Here is a 9,850-nt window from a genome sequence, read left to right as displayed (position 1 = left end):
TTATAAAGAACCGTGTGACAAAAATATTTATTGTTTCATGAGTACTGTATATGTGAATGTGATATGAGAAAATTGTTGTTGCACGCTCCAGTGCTTGTAGTCGTCCACGAAGATGGTTGTAATTTTTAGAGTGAAGTGCATCCTAGGTGCTCGAACTATTTCAGTGGTGTCACATAGGTCCTTGAACTATGAAAATCGTCATCCAAGTTCTCAAAGTGCAATATGTGTGTCATCCTGATCCTCAAACTATTTCAAAGGTGTCACGTAGGTCTTTGAACTATTTCAGAGGTGTCACATATATACACACCTATTACACTTCAAGCATTTCCGAGGATCTAGATGACACTTAACATAGTTTGAGGACCTACGTGACATCTTCGAAATAGTTCAAGGACCTAGGATGCACTTCACTCTAATTTGTATTACCTCTGTTGTTCTTTGTATTGTCATGATTGAAGATGAATAGATCGTATGTTTCTGGCAAAAAAAAAACAAATCCAAATTATCATGAAAATAAGAATTATCGATAAAATTTCAATGGCCATTATAATCTATCTATATATATATATATATATATATATATATATATATATATATATATATATTACCTACTAATAAAGTGGCTAACGCTTCTTACCACCGTAATTTCGTCTGTCTTTCGTCCGTCCACCTTTCCTGTGAAAGTGACTGTTTAGTGAAAGTGACTGTTGGTTTCTCTGCTCACCACAATTTCCTGTGAGCTCATTTGATGTCGAGTAGGGCCTACCCTTCAGTTGCATAGTATAGGATCAACTGATATAGATGTTTTACTTGGGACTAGGCACTCTGAGCCTATAAACTTGCATTTTCTGTGTTTACTTCGCGTTTTCAGTTTTCACACCACAGTACATTTATTCAACTCGTATTTGGGTTCTTTTTTTTTGGCGAGGGGACTCGTATTTGGATTTGTGGTGGCTGGTGGCCATGTTCTCCAAAAAATGGAGAGCTAAATGATCTCGTAGTTGTATTTATGAAGTACCTATAACTGTTTTAGAAACACTACTACGGTAAAGAAAAGAAAAAAAACAAATTCAAATCCAATGTAACCATTTTCTGTTTTACGGAAAACAGAGATCTCCTTTATTTCTTTTCCACAATAAGAAACTATTGCAGATCTGAAGTAACCATTGTAGTTTTAGCCTTGAGAACATTTTCAGTTTGCCTATTGCCCCCATGTTATTTTGCAATTTACCTGTTTGATTTTATAGCTTGATACAATTTTTTCATCAAGACTGTTGAAATTACTGTGACTCTGCCAAACTTGTGTGTTGCTACATGAGCTTGTTTTCTCAAATCTCAGCAACGTTTTGGTATATATATTGCATTTCAGATTAATGCACTTGATTCAGCTGTATTTGCTCAATATCACATCCATGTTAATATTTTATTCCTCAATAATTAGAACGCTGAAGACAATGAGTACCCTGATGGAGTAGCACCGTCATTGGAGTTTCTAGTAACATCAACTGACATCACCGGATCTGGTGCATCGTCAACTTTACTCATTTTCAACAATGAAAAGGGCTTCTCTCCATCGAATATTCAGTCTATTTGTGGCGTGGGGAAGTCGACCAAAAAGGGAAATAGGGACAAGGGTTACATTGGAGAGAAAGGTGAATCTTTGCAGCTCATGAATCCTTTTGTCTTCACTTGGCCAATTTGAAGCATTTTACCTTTTAATGTTAGAACTTCAATTTTGTTAGCGTGTCACCGGTTGGAACTTTCCCTGTCAAACGTTATGATAGCTGCTATATATCAAATGACATATAAGATGGGCAGAATTCTATTTAGCACTTAATCTAGTGCTTAGCTAGAATGGTGGTGGAGCAAATATTCTCATAATGTATATGTATTTTGCAAAACAAATTGGGTGCAGCATGCACAGTATTGCTTGAGATGATTTGTGGTGCAAGATATCATGGGTTCATTTCCTGAAACTCAGAAACAGAGATGTGTGCATGTTTTGAAACATTAGTGTAAGAAAATAGTACTGACTACAAAATATTACCACTGGCCTTTTAAGGTCCATTTTATCTAGAAGTAAGACTTGTTATTTATCATATATATTACTACATCAAATCTTCTTGATGTTAAGTTGTCACTTCTGCATTTCACTATTGTCTCGAAAGTGTGTGGATCTATTTCTTTCTTAGCCTTGCTAGGCAAACTTTAGTTTTTGGCAGGCTCCTAGAAATCGGCCTTTGCATGGCAAATTCATGCACATGGCACATCAACTTTGTTAACAATTTTCCCCCTCCTGTAGTATGTTTTTGATTGAAAAACATTACTCTTCATCAATAGCTCACTGAAGCAGATCCATCAAATACAGACTTGGTATAAATAATATTCAGCATGCATCGCTTCACTTTTGTTTTTAAGGCATGTTGGGCAATTGTTTCCATTCGTAGAAAAGATAAGATGTGCAAAAGATACATAGGCCCATATGGATATAACAATTTTAGCTATTTCATTTGAAGAGTTAGTCTATGGTTATGTACATGCCTAACGTATATGTTCCCCTTATATTGAAACTCAAAATTTGTAATATCAATGTCTCTTTCTATATAGGTATTGGATTCAAAAGTGTGTTCCTGATATCAAGCCAGCCCCATATATTCAGTAATGGGTATCAAATCAAGTTTAATGAGAAGCCGTGTCCAGAATGCAATATTGGATACATTGTCCCGGAGTGGGTTGAATCCAGGCCTAGCCTTTCAGATATCAAACAGATATATGGGTCTACCAGAGACCTTCCAACTACCTGTATCGTCCTGCCTTTGAAGGATGAGAAGGTCACTGTGGTGAAGCAGCAGCTGTCAAGCTTGCATCCAGCTATCACTGTGGTCCTGACTTTGATTTCGGTCATCACCCTAGCCTTCCCTCTTAAGGAGCGACTATCTCGTGGGAAGCAGCTATCCCCTGGCGTATATGCTTTCCTTCCCACGGAGATGGTAACGAACTTCCCCTTCATCATTCAGGCTGACTTCCTCCTTGTATCATCAAGAGAGGCGATACTGTTCGATAGTCCATGGAACAAGGGAATTCCGGAGTGTATCCCAACCGCTTTCATGAATGCCTTTGTAGCACTTGTTAAGTCCAGAGCAGATGCACCAGCAATGTCGATTCCGTCGATGTTCCATTTCCTGCCAGTCAGTCCTTTGCTGATCCCTTTACTTGAGCCTGTTAGGTCTGGCATCAAAGAGAAGGTTCTCGTCGAGGATATAGTTCCATGTGAGTCTCACACTCCACAGAAGATGTTTTGCAAGCCTTGCGAGGTTGCGCGGCTCAAACCTGCATTTTGGGATATCCTTGTCAAGGCGAGAGAATCTGGAGTGGACCTTAAGAACCTGTCAACCCATGGAACCTACATTCTCAGCTCTCATTTTGACAAGAGTGCATACAACAGTGTTCTTACATTTCTGGATGTCAAAAGCGTGAGCCATGAATGGTATGCAAAATGCATGGAGGGGTCTAATCTTGTCAGCAATGTAGATGAACAGCTTTATCTGGAACTTTTATCCTTTGTCGCAGACAATTGGCAAAACTTCTCCAGTACAAACCTGAATGCAATGCCTCTGCTGAAGTATGTTGACAGGAACAGAGGTGTCTCTCTCTGGAGCATATCTAGAGCTAGTCAGTGGAGTGATAGACTATGTATTGCATCTGATGTGAAGCGGATGTCATGGCTTATCAGTTGGAACCAGGAGTTTCCATCTTCTAACCGGCTCTTTGTGCCTCCCAATACACAGACTGCTCTACAAGGTTTTTCGCAGAAGACAAAAGTGACAGATTGGCTTCGAAGTTATGCAAAAGTGGAGATTGTATCTGTATACAGTTACGGAAATATTGTGGTCAAGTCCTTGAACTGTGATAGAAGGCCTGTCATCGCCTTTTCTCATTTCGTGTATCATTCATCCAATAAGAATTACATGGAGAGCTGTCAGTTAGAAGACCTGTGTCCTAACATGCCGGTAATTGACAACTATGGCAATGTGGTCACGGAAAGGCAAAGCGTTTTGGTTCCTGCAAAGGGTAGCAAATGGGTTGGACTGATGAACTCAAACCCATGGAGGAATGAGAAATACATTGAACTGTCAGCAGATTACAAGTCAGCAGGTCATTTCGCCGGGAACTACACACCTGAAGACCAGATCTTGGATTTTCTCAAGACAAAGATACATGCCTCGGATGTTCCGTTCATACACCCTCCAAATGCAAGTTTCCCTACAGTCTCATCGCCTCTGACTGTGGACAATGCAGTCTTGCTACTGCAATGGATACGAAATTTGAAGTCAAAAGGTGTACAATTACCAGCTAGTTTCTTGGATGGTGTGAAAAAAGGAAGTTGGCTGAAGACATCAGTTGGATACAAGCCCCCGGCTGAATCATTTATGTCCAGTTCTGAGTGGGGTAATCTCTTGCAAAATGGGTCTTCCTGTGTTGATATACCAATGATCGATCAACAGTTCTATCAATACAAAATGCATGCGTACAAGGACGAACTTGAGGTGGTCGGGGTAAGATTTAAATTTGGGGATGCATCAACTTACATCGGCACACAGCTCATGTCGATGGCTGCAAGCAATATGTTGACCAGACAGCATGTATATGAGCTGCTTCGGCTGATTCGGTTTCTTCAACAGAAGGTTCTGTCACTAAGTGAACTAGTCAACAGCGTGAAAGATGGACGATGGATGAAGAGTATTCTGGGCTACATGTTTCCTTCTTGCTGTATCATATATGATTCAGACTGGGCAGTTGCATCTTGTCTCAGACCTCAGTACCCAGCCATTCCTTGATGTTGGATTCTATGGCGAGTCCATCCTTGACTACAAACAAGAGCTGAAGTTGCTTGGTGTTCAAGTTGGGTTTGAAAACAGTGAAAAGACTTACAGGCTTATAATTGATAATTTCAAGTTCAGTTCTTCATCTATCACTTCTTATGCTACTGCACTAATCCTCAAGTGCATCCGGTATGCTAGCCCATGTGATGATTTCTTGAGGAAGCTCAGAGATTTGAAATGGTTGAAGACCAATGTGGGATTCCGTGCTCCTAGTGAATCTTTTCTTCTAGATCCAGAATGGGAGTGCCTGGTAAAGGTGTTCGACGGAGTTCCTGTAGTTGATTCTGGATTTTATGGCAGTAAGATAAGCCCGTACAAAGAAGAGTTGAAGAAGACAGGGTTGATCACAGGATTTGACCAGGCATCGAAGGCTATAGCAAACATTTTCAAGCAGATGGTAGAGAAGTCATCGCTTACAAAGGCGAATGTCCTGGCTCTGCTAGCATGTTATGGGCAGCTGAGAACACACAACCCAAATCCTGTTGATCTTTTCAACTCCATGCGAAATGAGAAATGGGTGTGCACATCACTGGGATTTAGGTCACCTTCGGATGCAATCTTATTTGATGAAAGTTGGCAGTCTCTGTCACCCATTGCAAAATTACCTTTCATCAATGATGGTGACTCTAATGGTGGTTTAGGCAAAGAGATACATGGTTACAAGGCTGAGCTGAAAGAACTAGGTGTTACAACAGAAGTGAAAGCCCATGGTGCTAGGTTTGTCATCAATGGTCTCAAGATTCCTGCAGACACTGCAGATATTTCTGCAGCCACCGTGTTGTCTTTGCTTGGGTCTGTTAAGAGCTGCTTGGCCTGTATGGCAACGTTGCCCAAGGAATTTATGAAGGAAATCACTAGCTGCAAGTGGTTGAAGACAACACTTGGATACCAATCTCCTGATGGATACATACTCTTTGATCCCAAGCAGTCTTCCATCTGCATAACAGATGGCCCTTTCATCGATGAATCTTTCTATGGTTCAGAGATCGCCTCATTCAAGGATGCACTGGCGGCAATCGGAGTAACTGTGGATGTTAGATGTGGGCATGGCCTTGTTGCTCAGCATCTGAGGAGCCACAAAGAAACTGCTACCATTTCCAGGATCTACTTGTACCTCAAGGAGTGCAGCTGGGAGCCTGAGAAGAAGAACAAAGAGGGCACTGACTGGATTTGGATACCAAATAAAAGGGGAAGTGGAGAATGGGTGAGCCTGCTGAGCTGTGTTCTTCATGATCAGAACAACCTCTTCAGCCAGCAGCTGCATGTCCTAGACAGATACTATGATGACAGGAAGCTGCTGGAGTTCTTCTCATCTGTTTTCGGCGTGAGGCATGGCCCTGATGCCGAAGACCACTGTAAGCTCTGGAGCGCATGGGAGAGCTCTGGCGGTGAGATATCCGTAACCAATTGCTCTGCTTTCTGGCAATTCATGGCAAGGAACTGGAGCGAGAGCATGGAGAGGCTTTTCTCTGGCTGCGTGAAGGTCCCAGTTTGCACTGATGGGAAGATCATCTTATCGCCGAAGGAGGACGCGTTCATTCCCGACGATCTGCTACTCAAGGATCTGTTCGACAGTCTTCCTCGACAATCCATTTTCATATGGCATCCTCCTTCGGTCTCTCGGGCAAGGCTTAACAATATATATGGCAGCATTGGTGTTCAGGCAGTATCCAAAGCCGCCCAGAAGAGCGATTCTTTTGTCACCTTGGGCCAGGATGGCGGTTGCAAAACAGTTGCTGGCCAGCGTGAGGTGATCAGTGCCGGTCTGCTCCAGATAGTCCTTGCTTTCCTTGCTGATCCGGCTCTTGACATTGCTTCCAAAGAGCGGCACACCATAGTCTCTCGCCTGCTGAATGTGAGCATCCTGGAGACCACGAAGCCGATCACGGTGGGGTACCGCGTGAAGCTGTCCTCTGGAGAAGTTGTGGACGTGGGGGCCAGCCGGATGATCAGGTGGGAGAGGGAGAGCTCAAAGCTGTATGTTCAGCAAAGCAATGGTGCTGGTGCTGCAGCTGGTTACAAAGAGAAGATCGAGTTCGCGACGAACTTTGCTGAAGAGATATCCCGAGGTCTGCTGTTTGAGACGCCAGACCGCATCCCTTTGCTTGCTGAACTCGTGAAGGTCGGCAGCCTGGTGGACTTCCAGGACGATGCTGTCAAGTACCTGCTGAAGTCGAAGAATCTGCAGCTGTTCCCTGAAGACGAGGCCTTCCTGAACGCTGCATCACTAGGTCTGTCCCTCCCTGACAAACTCAAGAGAGTTCGTCTCGCTATAGCACATCTGAATTTTTGCCTAGTGATGATGTCGATGTATATAAGTCTAATCTTCTTCTTTTTTCGAAAAAGGATTCCCCGGCCTCTGCATCAAAAAGATGCATACGGCCAACTTATGTAAATAAGCAAAATGGTTCAACAAAAGTCTTACAGTCTGAACGAAAGGAAATCTTCTTTTTTCGAAAAAGGGACTCCCCGGCCTCTGTATCAAAAAGATGCATACGGCCAACTTATATAAATAAGCAAAATGGTTCAACAAAAGTCTTACAGTGTGAACGAAAGGAAAAAAAGCTCACAGAGAGCAAAACAAAGTAAGCATATATGAGGCCACAACCGGCTCGCAAAAAAAAAAGATAGGAAAACTAATTGCCTATCCAAACCGGTTGCATGACCGCAATCCAAACCGGTTGAAAATAGCCCGAGCTACCATCTCCCACCGGATAGATCCAGTAACCAAATACTCCCTGGCCTCCGTCGAAGTGAGTAGCGACCACGTACGGACCAACGAAGTGGCTTGGAAGATAACCTGCAAAACATGCATATTTGTTGTTCTGTTAAAAACCAAATCATTTTTGCAGTTCCAAACTGCCCATAATAAAGCACATACTCCTACACGAATGTGTCTCGCTGTTTCGGGATCTATCCCGTTAAGCCACGTCCCAAATAACGTGCTAACAGAATTCGGAGGAGTAATGTTAAACGCTATGTGAACCGACCGCCATAATTTTTTTGCTAACGGAGTCAAGAAAGAGGTGTTTGATGGATTCATCCATATTACAAAAACTACATCTTGTAGGTCCTGTCCAGTTGCGTTTTGCCAGGTTGTCCTTAGTTAAAATGACTTGTTTATGCACAACCATATAAACACTTTAATTTTCAAAGGAAAGTTGACTTTCCAAACATGTTTGGAACTAAGAATAGAGTTAGAATTGATAACATCCATATACATGGATTTAACCGAAAACTTTCCATTCCTAGTAAGCTTCCAACGCAACTGATCGGGCTGTTGAGACAGCTGAACCTCCATCAGTCTACTCACAAGATGGATCCAGGTTTCCCAACGGCTTCCGGCAAGCGTCCTCCTGAAGTGAATATTGAGGGGGATGGACTGAAGCACTGATGCAACGGATTTGTCTCGTCATTGAACAATGCGATACAGGGACGACTATTGAAGCGCTAGGGGTGATTCCCCTAGCCAAGTATCCTCCCAGAATCTCGTGGTGGTACCATTTCCTAATATATACATTGTCCTATTTAAAAACCGATTTAACTCTCATCAGTCCTTTTTGGAAAGGCGAATCCGTCGGCCTCGCTGTTATCTGGGACAAAGTTTTGGAGTGAAGGTACTTACTACAGAAAATCTGCGCCCATGTGGCCTCCGTTTCAACAGATAACTTATACAATCACTTACTGAGAAGGCATCTGTTCTTCACTTCAAGATTCTCAATGCCAAGACCCCCTTGGTCTTTTGGTCTACAAATAATGTCCCATTTAGCTAGCTTGTATTTTCGCTTTAGTTCATCACTCTGCCAGAAAAATCGGGATCGATAGAAGTCCAGCCTTTTCCTAACTCCAACTGGAACCTCAAAAAAAGACAAGAGAAAGATAGGCATACTCATGAGAACCGAATTAATAAGGATTAATCGGCCTCCGTATGACATGAGCTTGCCCTTCCAGCAGCTCAGTTTCTTCTCAAATCGATCCTCAATGCACTTCCATTCTCTGTTTGTTAGCTTATGATGGTGAATTGGTATACCTACATATGTAAAAGATAAAGCCCCCAATTCACACTCAAACAATTGCCTATAAGCCTCTTGTTCCTCATTGGCTCTTCCAAAACAAAACAATTCGCTTTTATGAAAGTTAATCTTTAACCCGGTCAATTGTTCAAATAAGCATAACACCAGCTTCATGTTTCTCGCTTTTGCCAAGTCATGCTCCATAAAGATGATAGTATCATCGGCGTACTGTAGGATAGACACACCTCCATCAACTAGATGAGGCACCAGGCCACCTACCTGACCAGCCTCCTTAGTCCTTTCTATTAGAATTGCCAACATATCGACTACAATGTTGAAAAAAATAGGAGACATCGGATCACCTTGTCTCAGGCCCTTATGTGTCTGAAAATAATGACCTATGTCGTCATTCACTTTAATTCCAACACTCCCTTTTTGCGTGAAAGATTCTATCTGATGTCGCCAGGCTTGATCAAAACCTTTCATACGCAAGGCCTGTTGAAGAAAGGGCCATTTGACTTTATCGTACGCTTTATCGAAATCCACCTTGAAAACAACTCCATCTAGTTTTTTCGTGTGAATTTCGTGGAGCGTTTCATGAAGGACCACAACCCCTTCTAGGATATTTCTGTCCGGCATGAAAGCAGTTTGGAAATGCTGCACCACAGAATGCGCAATTTGCGTGAGCCTATTAGTCCTACCTTGGTGAAAATCTTGAAACTAACGTTAAGAAGACAGATCGGCCTGAACTGCTCAATTCTCACGGCCTCTGTTTTCTTAGGAAGCAGAGTTATCGTTCCAAAATTCAGGTGAAACAACTGAAGCTGTCCAGAGAATAAATCATGGAACATCGGTATCAAATCCCCCATAATAATATGCCAACACTTTTTTATAAAACTTCACCAGAAATCCATCCCACCCTAGAGCCTTATTATTTTTCATCTGTGGAATGGC

The sequence above is a fragment of the Triticum aestivum genome, chromosome 5A (genome assembly GCF_018294505.1).
Source record: "Triticum aestivum cultivar Chinese Spring chromosome 5A, IWGSC CS RefSeq v2.1, whole genome shotgun sequence".
NCBI classification, from domain to species: domain Eukaryota; kingdom Viridiplantae; phylum Streptophyta; class Magnoliopsida; order Poales; family Poaceae; genus Triticum; species Triticum aestivum.
Note: the sequence above shows the minus strand (reverse complement) of the source record.